Source organism: Staurois parvus, unplaced genomic scaffold, assembly GCF_062004578.1.
Source record: "Staurois parvus isolate SC_StPar_1 unplaced genomic scaffold, SC_StPar_1.0 ptg000876l, whole genome shotgun sequence".
In the NCBI taxonomy this organism is placed as follows: Eukaryota; Metazoa; Chordata; class Amphibia; order Anura; family Ranidae; genus Staurois; species Staurois parvus.
This window is the reverse complement of record NW_028318672.1, coordinates 481,339-500,985: the sequence shown is the minus strand read 5'-3', so window position 1 is coordinate 500,985 and position 19,647 is coordinate 481,339.

The window sequence follows — 19,647 nt, the reverse complement described above, 5'->3', positions numbered from 1 at the left end:
AGTAAGCCTCTGCTCTGCTAATCCCCTGCTCAGTAGTAACCCCCAGCTCTGCTTGTCCCCTGCTCAGTAGTAACTCCTAGCTCTGCTGATCTCCTGCTCAGTAGTAACTCTCAGCTCTGCTAATCCCTTGCTCAGTAGTAACCCCCAGCTCTGCTGGTCCCTCACTCAGTAGTAACTCTTAGCTCTGCTGATCCCTCACTCAGTAGTATCCCCAGCTTTGATGATTCCCCACTCATTAGTAAGCCCTAGCTCTGCTGATCCCCAGTTCAGTAGTAACCCCTAGCTCTGCTGATCCTCTAGTTTGCAGATCCTCCTCTCTGTCTGGTCCCCAATCACATCCTGCTATATTGCTCCCTTGCTGCACACCACATGTGACATTGCTAGTTTCTTTTGCTCTGTTCTGCCAGCTTTGCTGATCCTTTGCCACTCAGTCTTATCTCTTCGGTCCCTGTTCACCTTCCAGTATAGCGATCTAATGTTGCACATCATGTGTGCCATATGCAAGTTGCTCCCCTCAGTCTGGACCCGGCTTACCTTCCTGCTGCTCCACGTTGCACACCAGATATAACATCATCACCAGACATTTCCAGAATATATACACATGAAGCGGAAGTGACTGCTGATGTCATCCTTCTGGTTCGCTTGTTGGTTTCCCAGTGCATCCTGGGATATCTCAGAGGATTTTCATCTTATGGTCCACATGGAGAAGGAATCAGCCATCTAGGATCGGGAGGAAACAGCATCACCCTGCTACTACCCACCCCAGATTTTAGAGCAACTTGAGAGCATTTATCCTGCTTTCAAAAGGGGTCAAACATTGTGGTGAGTGCGTTGGAAGGGGGGGAGCGCGAATGGGAGCACTGATTTCATCGTCACATCTGTTGACTAAAGAGCACATTCCCTACAACACTGAGAGCACTAGAAATCAGATTGGACTATATTTATTTAAAGATACAGGGACATTTGAATCCATAGTGGATCACTTATATACATTCACTGTATTATTTGGCCACCTATATAGGGAAGTAGAGACACTCATATTTGGCTGATGCATTTCATTTAATAATATTTTTGTGTTAACATTGTTTTTTTTTTTTCAGGTACTTATATAGCGCCATCAATTTACGCAGCGCTTTACATATATATATTGTACATTCACATCGGTCCCTAACCCTCAAAGGATGTACAATCTAAGGTCCCTAATTACATTCATACATACACATACTAGGGCCAATTTAGACAGGAGCCAATTAACCTACCAGCATGTCTTTGGAGTGTGGGAGGAAACCCACGCAGGCACAGGGAGAACATGCAAACTCCAGGCAGGTGGTGCCATGGTTGGGATTTGAACCGGCGACCCTGGTACTGCCAGGCAGAATTGCTCACCACTTATCTACTGTGCTGCCCAGTTTTGACATGATGTAGGGGGGAGGTGCACTGTAGTACTGCACTTTATATATTTGGGATTGTTTATGGTAAGACATCTATTTAATTATATGAATAGGTTTGTATTTTGGTTTTAGATCAGCACATAGCAAGTGGGGGAGGTGCACTGTAGTACTTTTGATAGTGTGCAAATGCTACTGGCTGCTGTGTCACCCGTGCTCCTTCCTCCAGAGTGGTGTTTCACTAATACAGGAGGTGTGTTACTGGCCAGATCACCAGGTGAAAACAGAGGGAAATAATCCAAAGAAAAGAAGACTGATGCAGCCAAAGCTAATGATTGGTAAGCTACAATATTATAAATCTTTGGTTTTGGGTTTAATGCCGCTTTAGGGGGCCAGTTCTCTGTTTGCAAAAACTGCCCATTTTAAAACAATACAGTGCTTTCTAATTGAGTCATTGGAGTTCCTCTTTAAGGGTTATATTGCTCCGATAAAAATAAAAAACTAATATTTGATAAAAGGAGAGATTAGTGATGCATGTAATATTCCTTACAGGCAGACTTTCCTATCATGCGCTATCAAAGCCCGCAAGGCATTGAAAAGTTACAAATGTTATCAAGCATTAACAGGCATTTAAAGAATGTCTCTTGAATTTTTCCAGCACACAAAAAAAGTATTTCATGTGATGTAAATGAATGGTAATTTTTTTTACTTTAAAAGAGGGCTCCATCAATATAGTGCAGTGTCCTGGACCTATTTCTGCAAACATGGAGAGGCTCTCGGTTTGCTCAATCTGTCCCCTTCTCTTAGATGGCTATGATTGCAACAAGGAAAATTAATCCATTTACAAATCTGAAAGCTTAAATTTAAGAATTTCCAATACCCCCCCCCCCCTATTCTCTCTCTCTTTCCCTTTTTTTTTTTAAAGAATATCAATAAGTTCCAATTGAAGAGTGGATTCTTTTGCAATTCAGGCATGTGCCGGCGATAACAGGCGAGTTGGCATGAAGAGAGGCAGAGATGGATTAATTATGCAGAGAACATGGAAATTCTGCTTATCATCGGCAAGCAAAGGAGCCCAGCTCACATAATCAGCAAACGAAGGGAGAAAAAAAATAACAATGCAATGGCACCTTCCAGCCCATCATCACATTTTTTTACCCCCCTTGTAATTAAAAAATAACATACAATTATAGCCCTATCTGCCGTGCAAGGCAAGGAGTGGGTGTCCACAGTATAATTGCAGCAGGATAATAAAGCAAAAAACAAGGACTGTCCGTTTCTGCATTGCTACATGTCCCTGTCTATAATTGTTCCTTCTCTGTCTCTTATTTTGTCTCCTCCGGCCTCAACACTTTTTATTGGCCATGGCAACAATGAGATTAATATCTCAGGTGACGTTCTGCATTAGTGTCCCCAAAAACAACATTTCTGATTTATCGCTTACAAGCTTGGCACAGTAGAAATACTTGGCTTTTCTTAGGCAGATCTCCTGTGGTCAAGAGGAATCAATGTTCTGTCCTGCATATGGTTTTAGCAATTGCTATAAAATGTAATTTTGCTATTTATTTTTATTATTCACATCCTAAAACTTTAGGATGCTTCTTATATGTCAAAAACAAACTATATGGTTTGGTTTCAATTTAAAAAAAAAAATCCACTTAATTTTTAGATGCGTGCAATGAATACAACAATTAATTAGCAAAGTGATTTATAAAAAAAAATAATAAAAAATAACTTTTCATTGATGTCTTTGTTGTTGAATGTGAGTTTAATCCATGCAGCTTGGTTACTTGTTAAGAAAAAAATGTCATAATGAATGCCTTTTAAATTACAGATGATCAAACATTGCATTTGACCTAATTTACAAATGTGCTCTTTAAAAAAAAAAAAAAGGGGAAAAAATTCAGTTAACGAGAGGAAAAAAAAAGTTAGAGTGTTCAAATCACTTTCTGCTCCAGTTGTTTAGACAAAAGTTGTGTGCGCTTATCATTTTTTCCCAAATTGGTAATTGCTACATTTTCAAATGTGTGCTGTGACAATTTATATGTAAAATATGCTGGAGTGTTTTAAACTGATGCTTCTTCTTTTTTTTTTTTGTTATTTTTATCCTCGCCCTTTCTAGACAATTCTCAGAAACCTTCCTGCTTTATGTAATTATATGTAAAATGTTATTTATCACTGATTCAGCTATTAGCATTTGTATTGCTTGGAAGTATGTATATTATTACATTATCACATAAGGGGAAAAAGAAAGGGAAAATCAGAATATATTATAAAAACAAAATAGATAGAATATTTATAAAAAGTCCTAAACTCAGTAGATTTTATATATCTTAATTATTTCTTACAAAACATCATAAATGCTACAGTAATATAGGATGATTGGACTTGATAATTTTATGACTTTTAGGTTGCTAGGTTTACCTGAGATATGTGTCTATGTCAGTGTCTGTATTGTTTCTGCATCACCCAATCAGATTCAAACCTGCACTAGAAATTACAGTTGAAGAATGAAGGTTTGCATCTGATTGGTTCTTGTAAATCAATGCAGATATTTATTTCAAACTCTTTGACAAATGAATGAGGGCAAGTCATTAATACGTGAAATTATTTAAAGTGGTTGTAAACCTCAGACATGAAATATACACAAGGCATACCCCTCTATAGTGTGTACATATCCTTATACAGAGCACTAAGGGGTTAGTTTACTAAAACTGGACAGTGCAAAATCTGGTGCAGCCGTGCATAGTAGCCAATCAGCTTATGGCTTCAGCTTGTTCAATTGATCTTTGATAATAAAACCTGGAAGATGATTGGTTTGTGTACAGAGCTGTACCAGATTTTGCACTCTCCAGCATTAGTAAATCAACCCCTATGTGTCATTTCTGTCTGCTGCCCCATTCCTCTGCTATCTGCATCAGTAACTTCTGACAAGTTTTCCTGACATCAAGAGAAAAATGGTTATAGGGAAGGCGCTCCAGCAGATTGACTCAGTACTGTTCCTGTTTGCTGTGTGAAGGTAGGGGTGTCTCTTCCCTCCAAACATTTGGTCAATATCAAAAGTTCATCTCAATACTTTGTTATATATATCCTTTGTTGGCAATGACAGAGGTCAAACGTTTCCTGTAAGTCTTCACAAGGTTGGCATACACTGTTGCTGGTATGTTGGCCCATTCCTCCATGCAGATCTCCTCTAGAGCAGTGATGTTTTGGGGCTGTCGCTGGGCAACACGGACTTTCAACTCCCTCCAAGGGTTTTCTATGGGGTTGAGATCTGGAGACTGGCTAGGCCACTCCAGGACCTTTAAATGCTTCTTACGAAGCCACTCCTTCATTGCCCGGGCGGTATGTTTGGGATCATTGTCATGTTGGAAGACCCAGCCATGTTTCATCTTCAATGCCCTTGCTGATGGAAGGAGGCTTGCACTTAAAATCTCACGATACATGGCCCCATTCATTCTGTCCTGTACATGGATCAATCGTCCTGGTCCCTTTGCGGAGAACCAGCTCCAAAGCATGATGTTGCCACCCCCATGCTTCACAGTAGGTATGGTGTTCTTTGGATGCAACTCAGCATTCTCTCTCCTCCAAACACGACGAGTTGTGTTTCTACCAAACAGTTCTATTTTGGTTTCATCTGACCATATGACATTCTCCCAATCCTCTTCTGGATCATCCAAATGCTCTCTAGCAAACTTCAGACGGGCCCGGACATGTACTGGCTTAAGCAGGGGGACACGTCTGGCACTGCAGGATCTGAGTCCCTGGCGGTGTAGTGTGTTACTGATGGTAGCCTTTGTTACGTTGGTCCCAGCTCTCTGCAGGTCATTCACTAGTTCCCCCTGTGTGGTCCTGGGATTTTTGCTCACCGTTCTTGTGATCATTTTGACCCCACGTGGTGAGATCTTGCGTGGAGCCCCAGATCGAGGGAGATTATCAGTGGTCTTATATGTCTTCCATTTTCTAATTGTTGCTCCCACAGTTGATTTGTTCACACCAAGCTGCTTGCCTATTGCAGATTCAGTCTTCCCAGCCTGGTGCAGGTCTACAATTTTGTTTCTGGTGTCCTTCGACAGCTCTTTGGTCTTCACCATAGTGGAGTTTGGAGTGTGACTGTTTGAGGTTGTGGACAGGTGTCTTTTATACTGATAACAAGTTCAAACAGGTGCCATTGATACAGGTAATGAGTGCAGGACAGAGGAGCCTCTTAAAGAAGAAGGTACATGTCTGTGAGAGCCAGAAATCTTGCTTGTTTGTAGGTGACCAAATACTTATTTTCCACCATAATTTGCAAATAAATTCTTTCGAAATCAGCCAATGTGATTGTCTGAATTTCTTTTCTCATTTTGTCTCTTATAGTTGAGGTCTACCTATGATGCCAATTACAGGCCTCTCTCATCTTTTTATGTGGGAGAACTTGCACAATTGGTGGCTGACTAAATACTTTTTTGCCCCACTGTATGTAGGATGATTTATGTCATCTCCGTGTATCATCTGAGGCCAGTCACTTCATTGGGTATATGTACGGGCTTACAACCACTTTAATGACTCCAGAAATGAGATTGACATGTGATGTCACTATAAATTGCTCTCCTTTTAAACAGGTAAGGCAACTTGACATATTGAGTACAGTATTTCTAGGCAATATTTATACACAGATGAGTTTATGATGGAACTGTATCCACTTGCAAAATAATTCTTTAAAACTAATTACAATCCTTGAAGCCAGAAAATCCAGTAAGGTGGGCTGTTACTCAAAGAAGGAAGACTTCATGCTTTTCTGCTTGTGGTAATTCAACATAGGGTCCATCCATATGTGAGCTGATTAGGGTACCAATGACTAAAATATCCTACAGAAGCAGATATGATCACACAATGCAAGCTATTTCTCTGAAAGTGTACAATAATTTTACTATGTATTGGGCATAATCAATACTATGAAAGGACCTAAAAAACTGGTGCCACCACTGTGGGGGAGCCATGTGGTTGGAAACATATAAATTTCCATGTCTACATGTGCCATAACTGCTGTAGGCATAGACACAAAAATGAAGTGATGGGAGACTCTCCAGTACAAATGAAGTGTCAGGAGGGAGTTCTACTAATGTAGAACCACCCCCTGTTCCTTTCAGGCACTGCCCCATTTTCTTGGTGCAGAGGGCTGCAATACCACTTTACATTTATATAGAAAGCTATATGAATTGTATTTACTTTCCAGAGGAGGGGAGATATGGTTTTGTCTGTGGCTCCTTTGTGACACCAACAGCATTTAGGATTACACAGCACCTTTTTATCTAACTGACAGATTATCAAAGGGTCACGCGAAGACCTGAAGTGCCGTTGGAGGTATGTGGTGCCAATATAGCTTCAAATACCTCCCACCAGGATCGTAGATAATTTTTTTCCTTGGGGATGGAGTTCATTTTTGGGCACCCAGAGAAGAATAATGATGACTTGAGCTTAGTCACTGTGTACACTGTAACATATGGAACAGTACTTGTAACCACAAAATATGCTTTAAATACTGTGCCAAAAGCAAGAGTCTAAAAGACATGTACAAACCTCTGGAGGGGATGCTCCCAAAGTGTCCTAGGAAGAGCTCTACTGAGGACAGCAAGGTTCAATAAACAGCAATCAAGTTTTATTTAGCGATAAATAAGGATGGCCAAAGGCCTCACATGACACTGATGCTTTGCAGATGTCCTCCTGGAGGTCATCAATCTAATAAACACTGTTCCAACTCTCCTTTGCTGCCTGACTCCAAGTTGCTGGTCTGGGAAAGGAGTCAGGAAGGTGAGCCACAGACCCCAGATTCCTCTCTCTTGGTGTCTCTGGTAATCAGCAGAAGGCAGAGTGGGATGTGGGGGTGCAATACCGAGCCTGATGGGTCTACTTGTCCTTGCTCTCCTCCCCTTCACACATAACCCACTGTTGGCTTTCCTTCATTCATCCACCTGGTTTTCTGCAGGTTTTTTTCTCCCTAGTCCTCTCCCTGGCTCTGATTTCCGCGGGTTGGGGCAGGGCTTCAGTTCCCAACAGCATTTTTTCCTTCCTCTCACCCCACAGGTTTGTTGGCTGTGACCGAAAGGCTGCCAGGGCTCCCAGTTTAATGGAACCACCAGCTAGGCTACACTAGTCTAGTTGCTGCACCTGTGCCAAGCACAAAAACCCTGGTGGGAATTTGGGCCCCCATATCTATGACTGCTTCCTACACATATTATGGTGTGTTGGCATCCATTTTTTGTATTGCACCTGCAGTGTTCCCCAGTGCCGTGCACCCATTGTCCTTCTATGTCCTTGTTTGATTGCCTGTGTACAGATTTTTTTAATTTTTCCATGTGACACACCTCTGTCTTTTAAAAAGTGTTAATTTTCTTTTTAGTTAATGTTTGTGGGCAAGGTCAATCTTTCTGTATTGTATATGATGAGTTTTGACCCACAGAATTGAGCTTCAGGCAGAGGAGAGCACCAGAGCCAGCTGGAGTAAGGAGACAGCCACGTGGAAGAGCCTGCACTGTACCAAGTAGACATAACAAGCATTTAACCCTTGTAGTGCAAGGGGGGGGGGAGCAGCCACTGGAACAGTGAATTTTGTATATGTATGGAGTTGAGCTTTAAAGAATAATATCAGTCAACATATCTTCACCCTTTCTCAAATGGGAAACAGATCTAGCCACAAGCTTTAGTCTTAAACAATGGAAATCTGCACTTAGATCTGTATTTATGGCTACTAAATGTGTTATTTTATGGGAACTAACACAGGAAATATCCTTAAGATGGTATTTGACACCATATAGATTAGCAAAGTTTTCCTCAGAACAAAGCCCACTATACTGGAGAAACTGTGGGCAAACAGGAAATTTCCACATTCTATGGTCCTGTAAAAATATTTGTAGTTTTTGGCATAAGATATTTCAAATTATATCTGATGTCACAGGAATTGTTACGCCACTAAATCATGCTTTAGCTATACTTGACCTTAACATTGATAACTTTCTGCCTTGCTACCGGGTCATTGTTACTTATATCTTATTAGCCACAAGGTTAACAATTACCAGACACTGGAAACAGGACATGATCCCTTCTATCTCAGAAGTAATAAATTTAGTTCATTCACATTGGACTTTTGAAAAAACAGTAGCCTACTATAACAATAAAAATATTTGGTTTGATAAAATTTGGAAAACCTTGGCAAAAGAATAAGTTATGTTAATATACTGTATTTTATTGAGACACAAGATGCCTTCATACAGGTCCGGATTGGCCACAGGGCACACCGGGCATCTGCCCGGCGGGCCGGGGCCGCCAGACTGAAAAAGAGCAAGATGTTGATGACTGGTCAACACAGCAGGAGGTAGACAGCGTCGCTCACCTCTTGCTATGTGGCTATGCCTAATTCAGAGCCGACAGGAGGAGGAAGTGCCGCAGAGAAGACACAAACACCTCCCCGGCCAGCTGCTGCACACACAGCTGCACTGAAGGGAAAACAGCTGCCTCTCTCCTTCACCGTCTGGCACGCTGTGAGTCTCGCTCTGTAGTGGCAGTGGATTGGGCTGTCTCTTTGCTAGCTGAGCTGTCTCTTTGATGAATGAGCTCTCTCTTTGCTGAATGGGCTGTCTCTTTGCTGGACAAGATATCTTTTTGTTGGATGAGTTGTCTCTTTGTTGGATAGGCTGTCTCTTTGCTGGACAAACTGTCTCTTTGCTGGACAGGCTGTTTCTTTGCTGGATGGGCTGTCTCTTTACTGGATGGGCTGTCTCTTTACTGGATGGGCTGTCTCTTTGCTGGATTGACTGTCTCTTTGCTGGGCAGGCTGTCTCTTTGCTTTATGGGAATGTCTCTTTGCTAGATGGGATGTCTCTTTCCTGTTTAGGATGTCCCTTTGCTGGATGGGATGTCTCTTTGCTGTATGGGGAAGTCTCTTTTCTGGATTGTGCTGTCCCATTGCTGGATGGGGATGGCTCTTTGCTGGATTGGGATGTCTCTTTGCTGGACTGGGCTGTCTCTTTGCTGGATCCCCATCCAGCAAAGAGATCCCAATCCAGCAAAGATACAGGCCAGTTCAAGAAGGAACACCCCATCCAACAAAGAGACATCCCCATCCACCAAAGAGACATCTTCATCCAGCAAAGAGTTATCCCCATCCAGCAAAGAGACATCCCCATCCAGCAAAGAGACATCCCAATTCAGGAAAGAGACATCCTCATCCAGCAAAGAGACAGCCTAGTCCAGCAAAAAGATATCCCATCCAGCAAAGAAACATCCCATCCAGCAAAGAGACATCCTGTTTTTTTGAGCATTGGGATGTCTCTTTGATGGATGGGGATGTCTCTTTGATAAATCGGGATGTCTCTTTGTTTTATGGGGATGTCTGTTTGCTGGATTGTGATGTCTCTTCTGATGTCTCTTTGCTGGATTGGGATGTCTCTTTGCTGAATATATAGGGAGCACTGTGATCAGATCTCTAAGGGCACTGTAATGTAAAGGGGCACTGTGTTATAAAGGGGACTGCTCTGTAAAGGGGCTCTGTAATCATTACAGTGCAGTCCTCTTTATATCATAGTGCTCCTTTACATTACAGTGTGGAGGACCATCACCAACTGCCCCCGCAAATGCCCTTGCACCCCTCCCTCCTCCCTTGGCAAAATTGGCTGCTCAATCTAAAATGCCTATTTTATTGTCCCAGTCCAGGCCTGCCTGCTTATGTTCATTTGTCACACCGTCTAAACCTCCTCCTTTCTATACTTTTCTTTTTCTACAAACCTCAGTAAATCACTTTATTTTTTTATTTTTAACATCCGTGTTACAAGTATGTTTGTTAAGTATACATCATTACACAACTGATTGCCTGATTATGATTCCCTAATCAACAATACTTTCATTCTTGATGTTTGTTATTATGGGAGATATACATGTACCAGATGTATGCTAAAATTTTCTTATTCTTATTCATATCCTATTCTCTTGAAGTCACTCTTTGCTACTTGCCTACTTTGTACTGTTTATATTTGAAAAATTTCCAATAAAAATGTAATGTTAAAAAAAAGAATAACATCAATCGTATTTTAATTAAAAACCCATTTATGAACATTTTAGTACTAGACCTGATGGCTCATGTCCTTAAATAGGTTATAGTTCATCCCTCTGAAAATCTAATAACACACACCGGCCTTTATTTTAAGTTGAATTTGTAACTCATTCTTAAGGACAATTCCAGGATAACCGTATTCAAATAGATGCAAACAATACAATTGTGCTTCAGAACTAATGCAGGTCATAGACATGACAGTCGAGGCAAATTTGGAAACTTTCACCAGGACGGGAGTGAAATAAACTATTGAGTTGAATTAAAGTTGTACAGAAATTTACACTTATATTTTTGATGTTCTACCAGTTTCAAATGATTGTACAATTGGAATGTGGTGTTAAATTGGCCAAATATGCCTTTTAGCTGCCATTATAAAGAATTTTACCAGTTTTCATTGCAATTTAGATACCTGGTTTGCTTAAAATTGAGGAATGTTTGAAACCATTGGTGGCAGATTGCTGTAAACCATTTAGTTTGGAATAATCACTTTTATTCTTGCCCCTGGCCTATAAATACGTTGATTTGTCCCTAAATGATGCAGAAGCAATGCCCTGTACCACGGGCTTAACATATACTGTATTCATCTTCTTGGTCAAAAGCCATTTTCCTAAATATAAGTGGTACATACTGTCCGTTCAAAATCTGATTCCAAAGATCAAGAGCCAGTGAGCAAAGAGTGGGACTCAGGAGCTAGCACGAACCAGTGCCCCCATAGCAAGTGGCTTGCTATTCGAGGCACTGGTCAAGGGGGTGGAGCCAGGAGCGCCAACGGGGGACCTGATAAGAGGAGAATAATTGTGTGCTGTGCAAAACTGCTGCACAGAGCAGGTAAGTATAACATGATTTTTGTTTAAAATAATAATAATAATAATAAAAAAAAAAAAAAAAACCTTTAATATCACTTTAAACTGGAGATTCAGTTGGGTTTTAAGTTTTCGCTGCCACCTCAAACAAAAAAAGTGGCATATCTAACAGTTTAGGAATCCCAAAAATAATTGTGGATTCCAAGTAGAGTCTTAAATCTCAGGTTCAGCACTCTTGGGCTAATCTTTTAATGTTGCCAAGGATTCGGATAGAGTTTGGGAAAGTTTCAACCTTCTCTGCCAAGGATTTGGGTAGAGTTTGCAAAAGTTTCAACCTCTTCTAGGTTCTTATTGCTTCCTGTATTTCAGTAAAGTTGAGTTCTCTGACTACCTGAGTGGTCAGGTATATATAAAGTGAAATAAAACTTACACAGCAGGGCACAGACACTAAAAAAATTACCCTTGTTTTTTCTAAGATTATAAATGTGCTTATCGTTATCCATTGGAAAGATAACCCCCCTCCTCCTTCCTGTGTGATCACCGAGACTCCACAGTGGGGCCACAAAGAAAGATTCTATCCCTTCCCTGCTGTGTCCAAAACTAAAGAACTACACAACTTATAGCTGGGGTTATACTTTAAAGTTTAGAGGTGTTCTGTAACATATTGTTTTTGAGTAGGCTCACCCTTTAAATAAGGACCTGTAATGGATTTGTAAATGGTTGCTCGTATCACACTTGTTTTCCTCATTTTAAAATAAATGTGTTGACTAAAATGTTTTAAGACATTGAGATATTTAAAATGAATGCCACAATGATTATCAACAATGAAAGTGAATTTGTGAAACAGGTAAGATGGTATCACTGGATAGTCTGCTTTTCTTTGGGGCCGGTGCATCAAAACAGCAAGTTATTTAAACTCTTTGATGAAACAAGTCTATAGAATACCACAGAGCCGTGTGAGATTCTATCTCAGGACAGATAATATCTCCTGTTTGATGAATATACCTTATGGTTCGTTTCAAAGACTTGGCTTGTTTGTATCTTAATGCTAAGCTCTGAAATATGATGCATAATTTATGATGTGCATATTCTTACTTTCCGCTTAAACAGTTTCCCTATAAGAAGGCAATGCTGAAATTCTTATCTTTATTCAAATAAATTGTGTTCCATAGCTTGGTTCATAAATAAAACAAAAGAATGGAAAAGAGCATTGTACATTATTTTAGCCATCATCATCAAGAGCTAAACATAGGATAAAATCCTTCTTTGAATTTAAAGTTACATAAACTCACTAATACTGTTCTATCGTAAATAAGAATCACAAAAGGAAAAATGCGTCCTTTGGGGACCATTTGTACATTCTGGTTCAAATTCTCTCAAGACTGTTTATAGTATTTCACTTGAAACCTCGTAGGAAAACTGAAGTTTATGGTTAATCAGGGCAAAAAAAATGTAACCCAAAGAAAATTTCTTTACAAAAGGCTTTACATGGGTCATAAATTAATACATGAACATAAGACGGTGAACACTCTCAGCTCCACATCAATGATGCATATACAGGCCACGTGGCCTAGTGCTGCCTGGCAAAGCAACACAGCATAACCTGTGCAGACAAATTATCAGGCACATATAAGTAATCTGCCAGTGTTACACAATTAAAGTACAATAATGAATTGTGACATACAGTAACAAATAACCAATATTAGCAAAATATGAACGGTTGCAATGGGCACCTTCACTTTGCACACTTGCCTTATTGATTAAAGCTCATTGAAGTTTTAGTTTAATGCATTCCAGAGGCATCAAAACAAAAGGTATGCAATGCCTCACAGTTCTTTTTCCTTAAAAAGCAGCCACAGCCTGAGTAGAAAATCCTAACCCCTGCCTGAATGTTGCAATGTGGGACCCTTGCTCTCTGTGGGGAAGCAGTGGTCTCTTTGCAGAGATGTACCACATTCCTTGCTGCATCAATGCCGGAGCTCCTGCATCAGCAGGGAGCATGAGCCTTGGCATGAGGTCTGACTCGGCAGGTGGTATAACTGTAGAGAAAATACTGTGGCAATGGCTTACCACTGTAAAAAGTGGCGGACTGACAACTCATGGGGTCCCCGGGCAATAGGAGATCATGGGGCCCCTGTGTCCTTGCCCAAACTCAAAAAAACTTACAGACGTTTAGTGGACACAAGTGTGTCACCAATATTTTCATCCACTGACCTTTATGACATTTGAGGAACTGGCCTCTTCTCCATATGGTATATGCTCTCGGATCACATGGAATACTTACTAAGCAATAATGTGATCATACTTCCCTTTGGATCCTCTGCAGGAATAAGGGGAATCCATTCTGTGGTGACAGACAGTTTACTAGGCATATGGTTCATACATGGCTCTGTTAAAGTCCTCTTTCGCACAAAAATGCTGCTATGCTGTTTTTTGTGTTTTCATTTTTCAGGTAAAGAACATTTTTAGCAAGTACCAATAATACTCATTGATCTTACCAGAAATTCAATGTTCTTGTCACTTCCTGTGAGATGAACTGGAAGCAAAAACAATGTCATATTTCGTATGCAAACTATTAATTCCATCACCCTTGTCCATAATGGAGATGATCAAAGGCAAATATGTTTGATGTCAAGTCTGGGTGACAACCAAAGCTCCCTCCCTAGATATATTGGAGGAATGAATGTAGTCACCAAGGACAGGACATATGTTATTTGCAGGATTATGAAAATAAGGAGAAAAGACCATGAAAAAATAAAAATAATGCAGCCACTCCATCTAATAACTGGTAATCTGCAATATAGTAGATTTTTGTTTTTAGGTTTAAAAACACTTTAAGCCTGATTGCGTAGTGGTCCCATTACTGCACATGCAAGTAGACACTCAGAGGACATTTTCAAGAAAAGTTATGTGCTAAGATATACTACTTGTTTTAGGATACATTCCTGAATGCTGTAGAGTTTCTCAATACAACAAAAACTTTTTGGTAAAATCATTCTTGTATTGCTTGTTTTTTTGGTTTATGAACATATGATGGGTGCATTTAGCCACCAAACACACATTTGGAGTTCCTACATTTATTGCATGGTACAACAGAAGCCTATCTTGGTCTCAGACAGCAAAATATTAGTTCTGCTTGGACAGTTTACAGATGTCGTGCCTATGAACACATACCCTAATTTAATAATGTTAAACTGGCATACTTTATGAGGCCTGGGGCCCCCAGAGCTCCAAATGTGCTGCTTCAGCTTTTTAAGATGCAGTTATGTCTGCAGAAGCAAGACAGTGTGATGTCCCATCTGGCACACTGTATATTATATGTACCCATCGCAAAGAAGAGAGATAGCTTTGTCTGTATGCAATGTGTTAGAAGCCTGTATAAAGTGTGACAGGAAACACACATTTTTAATTCTTGCATCAAAAGTCAGTGATCAATCCACAAGATTGGATCGGTTTGTTTTATTAAGGGTTAAACAACTTGGATGGGGCCTAGGAATATATGGGATGCCCAATGGAACTGAAACAAGTTGGAGGACAAAACTTCCTATGTATAAAAAAATAGATAGTGGATTTTCTACTCTCTCTGGAGTGGCTTTTGTTTCTTAATGGATGAGCACACAGTCTTTAATAGGAGCACTCAGTCTCCATAGATGTACTTCTTCAGACCCCAGATGAAAATCTCCACATCCACCTGGCTGTCATGAAAAGAATCCCAGTGCAAGGGATTACAAGACACATACGTTTACTGTCCCAGGAAGAACCAGTTGGGTATGGCACCTGACTGTCCTCCCCCTTGTAGGCCCAGGGAAGGTAGAGGTGCTCACACTGTCCTGTTCCTGTAGCTTTACACTGGGCTGGCTTCTTCCCCTGCTGACAGGCTGTCCTTCTCCAGCAAACTGAATGGAGAAAAAAAACAAACAGAGGGCTCACCGGCCTAATGCATTACCTTACAAAATGTATTTACTAAATGATAAAAGTAGGTATTGTACTCACAAAACAACAATACAGCCAAAGGCACATCATGAAAGAAAACCTCTGTCCAATCCGCGCTACGTACAGACATTTGGTCACTTGGTTCTGAGGAAGAGACAAGTCCTCAAAACGCGTTAGCCTGTTGGAAGTCCACAATCCCCATTGCTGGCAGACACATAGTGCGGATTGGACAGAGTTGTTCTTTCATTATGTGCCTTTAACTGTATTGCTGTCTTGTGAGTACAATACCTACATTTCTAATTTCTTAAATACATTTTTTAAGGTACTGCGCTAGGCCGGTGCCCCCTCTATTTGTTATTTTCTCCATTCAGTACATTTGGACTTCCCCGGTCTATTGAGGGCAGCAAGGCATGCACATTCCAGGACATTTGTGATGTGGTCCTAATCTATACTGAGTCCATCCCTAAGCGCAGGAGTATTTGGGTTTGATGTTTCTTCACTGTCCTTCTCCAGTGGACTTCAGAACAGAGGAGGTCCCTCTTTCAAGCACCCAGCCTGGAGGTAGACCTCCCTCCCAGGTTCCACACCAGCACCACCTTCTTCAATCCATCTTCCTTCCAACTACCCTTGCTGCCCAGGCTCTGTTATAATCCTGAGCTAATCTCCCACAGTGTTAGGCCTCCTGCCTGGGATTGGTCAGACTCCCATAAATATGCAGATCAGCCCCTCCTCACTTTTTTCACTGATTCATGTCCCTCAGGGCAGTACCCAAGTCCCCATACCCCTGTTATGGCCAATAATTTGCATATAAGCCTTCAAAATGGGCACTTTTGATTTAAAAGTTCGAGTCCCATAGACTTGCATTAAGTTTGAACTTAGCGGTCGAACATTCATTAGGTTCAAATGTTCAACCGCGAACTGAACACGGGGGTGTTCTGCCCATCACTACTGAGGATTGGTGACCAGAACCAGACAGCATACTCCAGATGTGGCTGAACCAGAGTTTTGTAAAGTGTCAGGATTATAGTTTTCTCTCTTGAATAAATTTCCTTTTTAACCTTCCCTAGTGGTCTGATTACGTCAATATTTTTGAATGTCAAAGTGGTACATTGTTTTGCATGGAAATTTGTTGTTTTATATTGTAAGCCTGTAATTCTTAGGAATAACTCACTTAAATCTGTCCAAACAAGAGTCTAGTAAACATCCTGGGTATGATAAAGTTTGAAACATGAAATCATAAATTATAATATAATAAATAGTTATAAAAAATAATAACATAATAATATTAAATATAATTCAAAAATGTAATCAAACCAAAAACAACTTTTGACCTAAAGGGACGCTTTTTGGATGCCATGGACGTTCTCAAGTTTCCAGGCAGAAAGAAAGGTAAACATGCAGGCAGGACACTGGACAAAGCACTCAGGACAAAACTGAGGTGACATGGTTTGATACAGTAATGTAATCCTAACAGATTTCAATGTATTGTGTGTATGTCATGTTTTGTTGACTTTTTTCAATCTCCCACCGGTTTTGCCCCCATGAGTTGCGGCGCTCACAGGGCAAGGAACCCGGAAAACGGATGCCGGCACCAGTGGGAGGACATTGGGGGATCGCAGGGACAAGATAAGGTTAATGCAAGCTAATATTTTGCTTGCTGCAGCTTGGCATGGCATGCCATTGCTGAGCCTGTCATCTACTAGGACCCCCAGATCCTTTTCCCTTTTGGATTCCCCCAGAGGTTCTCCCCCTAGCGAGTAATTTGTGTTCATATTTTTTGCCCCCAAGTGCATTACTTTACATTTTTCAACATTAAATCTAATTTTCCATGTATCCACCCACCCCATTATTTTATTGAGGTTTTCTTGTAAAGTTTCTATATCTTGCTGTGAAATTATTGCCCTACATAGCTTTGTATCATCAGAAAACACTGAAATTGGGCTATTTATACCAACCATTTTATCATTTTTGAAAAAATTAAACAGAATTGGTCCCAGGACAGAGCCTTGTGGTACCCAACTTCGTAGGTCTTAACAGATTGGTTTGGCAATAATGCTAGAGTCCCAAGTCTGTTCCCATTAACGTAGAATTCAGAAGCTCATCCTCTACACCTTTGACCCTTTGTTTGGACAGACAAATCTAGTTACCACTGAAAATGGAGAACTGCCTGCCTCCCAGGGTTAATTAACACAATGCCCAGTTCCCTCATAAACAGATAAACCTACCTATTTTCCTTGCTGGAGGGTCAATAATAGAACATCTAAAAAGGTAAGCTCCCAATTTGTCTGGAAAAGTGGAAGTATTGTGCATTTAAAAAGCATTCATAGTCCTTGAAATTTTCCACATTTTGTCATTTTACAACCAAAAACGTAAATGTATTTTATTGGGATTTTCTGTGATAGACCAACACAAAGTGGCACAAAATTGTGAAGTGGAAGGAAAATGATAAATGGGTTTCAACATTTTTTACAAATAAATATGTGAAAAATGTGGCATGCATTTGTATTCAGCCAGCCTGAGTCAATACTTTGTAGGACCACCTTTCGCAGCAATTAGAGCTGCAAGTCTTTTTGGGGATGTCTCTATCAGCTTTGTACATCTAAAGAGTGAAATTTTTGCCCACTCTTCTTTGTAAAATAGCTCAAGCTCTGTCAGATTGGATGGAGAGCGTCTGTGAACAGCAATTTTCATGTATTGCCACAGATTCTCAATTGGGTTTAGGTCTGGACTTAGACTGGGCCATTCTAACACATGAAGATGCTTTGATCTAAACCATTCCATTGTAGCTCTGGTTGTATGTTTAGGGTCATTGTCCTGCTGGAAGGTGAACCTCCGCCCCAGTCTCAAGTCTTTTGCAGACTCTAACAGGTTTTCTTTTAAGATTGTCCTGTATTTGGCTCCATCCATCTTCCCATCAACTCTGACCAGCTTCCCTGTCCCTGCTGAAGAAAAGCATCCCAACAACATGATGCTGCCACCACCATGGAGCTCAAAGCTCCACCTTTTCTAATTAAAAGACCAGCATTAGCCAGTTATTTTGTCTAGACATTGATGGTGTCATCAGTCTGCTGCAGGAAAGAGTAAAGCCAGCCATACATAGATCAAAACTCGGTCGGTTCAGCAGGAATTGCCTGATTTTCAATCCATGTATGGGCAGGCTGGTTGTACAGAAGGTGATCTACTGATCACCTTCTGTACAACCAGCCTGTTGGAAAATTTCTGCATGATCCGCACCGTTGGCTATAACTGACATCACTGATCAGTGTATTCTGATAGCGGTGAAGTCGGAATACAATATCTCAGCAGGAGTGATCGCCCCATCCACCTCAAATGTGTGGATGAGGGAATCAAGCCATATTCTTTTGTTCAAAAATTAAAAAATACAATTCTTTTGAACAAAAATAAAACTTATGTTTGGGCTGTTGAAGTGTTTCCTTAGTCTCCTCTCCCCAGTGAGCAAGTTACAAGGCAAAGGGCTGCAGCAGAGGCCGATCTATGTCAGACGTTTGTGAACACAGCCAATAATTGTTACATGATTGTGGCATCTCTGAACTAGCTTCTCATTCCAAGGTAGATGATGACTTTTGGATAAAGATTCAAGAAAGATGATGCCATCCTTCTGGAGAGAAAAACAGATGCAGGCATTGTCAAGGCGAGTACCGCAATCACGGAGAGAGGTAATAAATACCTGTAAGTGTTATACTTACTTATTACTTATTATGCATGAAAAATATATCTGCTGCTAAGTCTACTTTAATTCTCTTTTACATTACAGTGACAGATACACAAGGATATTTATATATTAGGTGCATTTGATCTTCCAATGCTCACCCAAGAGTTGGACAGCCCTGCCATAAATCATCCTAGATATTATATTAATAAAATGAGTGGGAAAAGCAGAGGTTGGCTATAATCAACCTGTGAAAGGGAGCCAGCAGATCCTGCCTTAGGCATATGACAGCATCTAAGCACAGCCAGAGATGAACATGAGTATAAAGAGTATTTTCCTTTCCAAAGCAGCAGACGCCATCTATTAGGATCCACCTATAGTGCAGCGCTATCAATAGAGCATCTCTAACAAGGCACTTAAGTTCCTTTCCACACAACAAAGTGTGCTAACACCAGACCTTTTGTAAGACAAATTAAAGGTCATAAAATGCCAGTATGTAAATGCTTCTGCAGACTTACAGAATGCTGACTATATTTGACGTCATTGTCAGTTCTCATCAAGAATGCCGGACTCCAGTGAGAAGCAGCGCTACACTGCGTGTATCTTAATCCGACCAGACAAGACTGTCAGGTGTAGTCAGCCCGCTACCCAGAGTCTGAATCTAAAAGGGAGGATGGCAAAATTTGCTTGTTCTACTGATATAAACTGACAGTGACGTCAGGCCTACTCAGGATCCCTTCAATTAGACTCTTTTTTTCCCCTTAT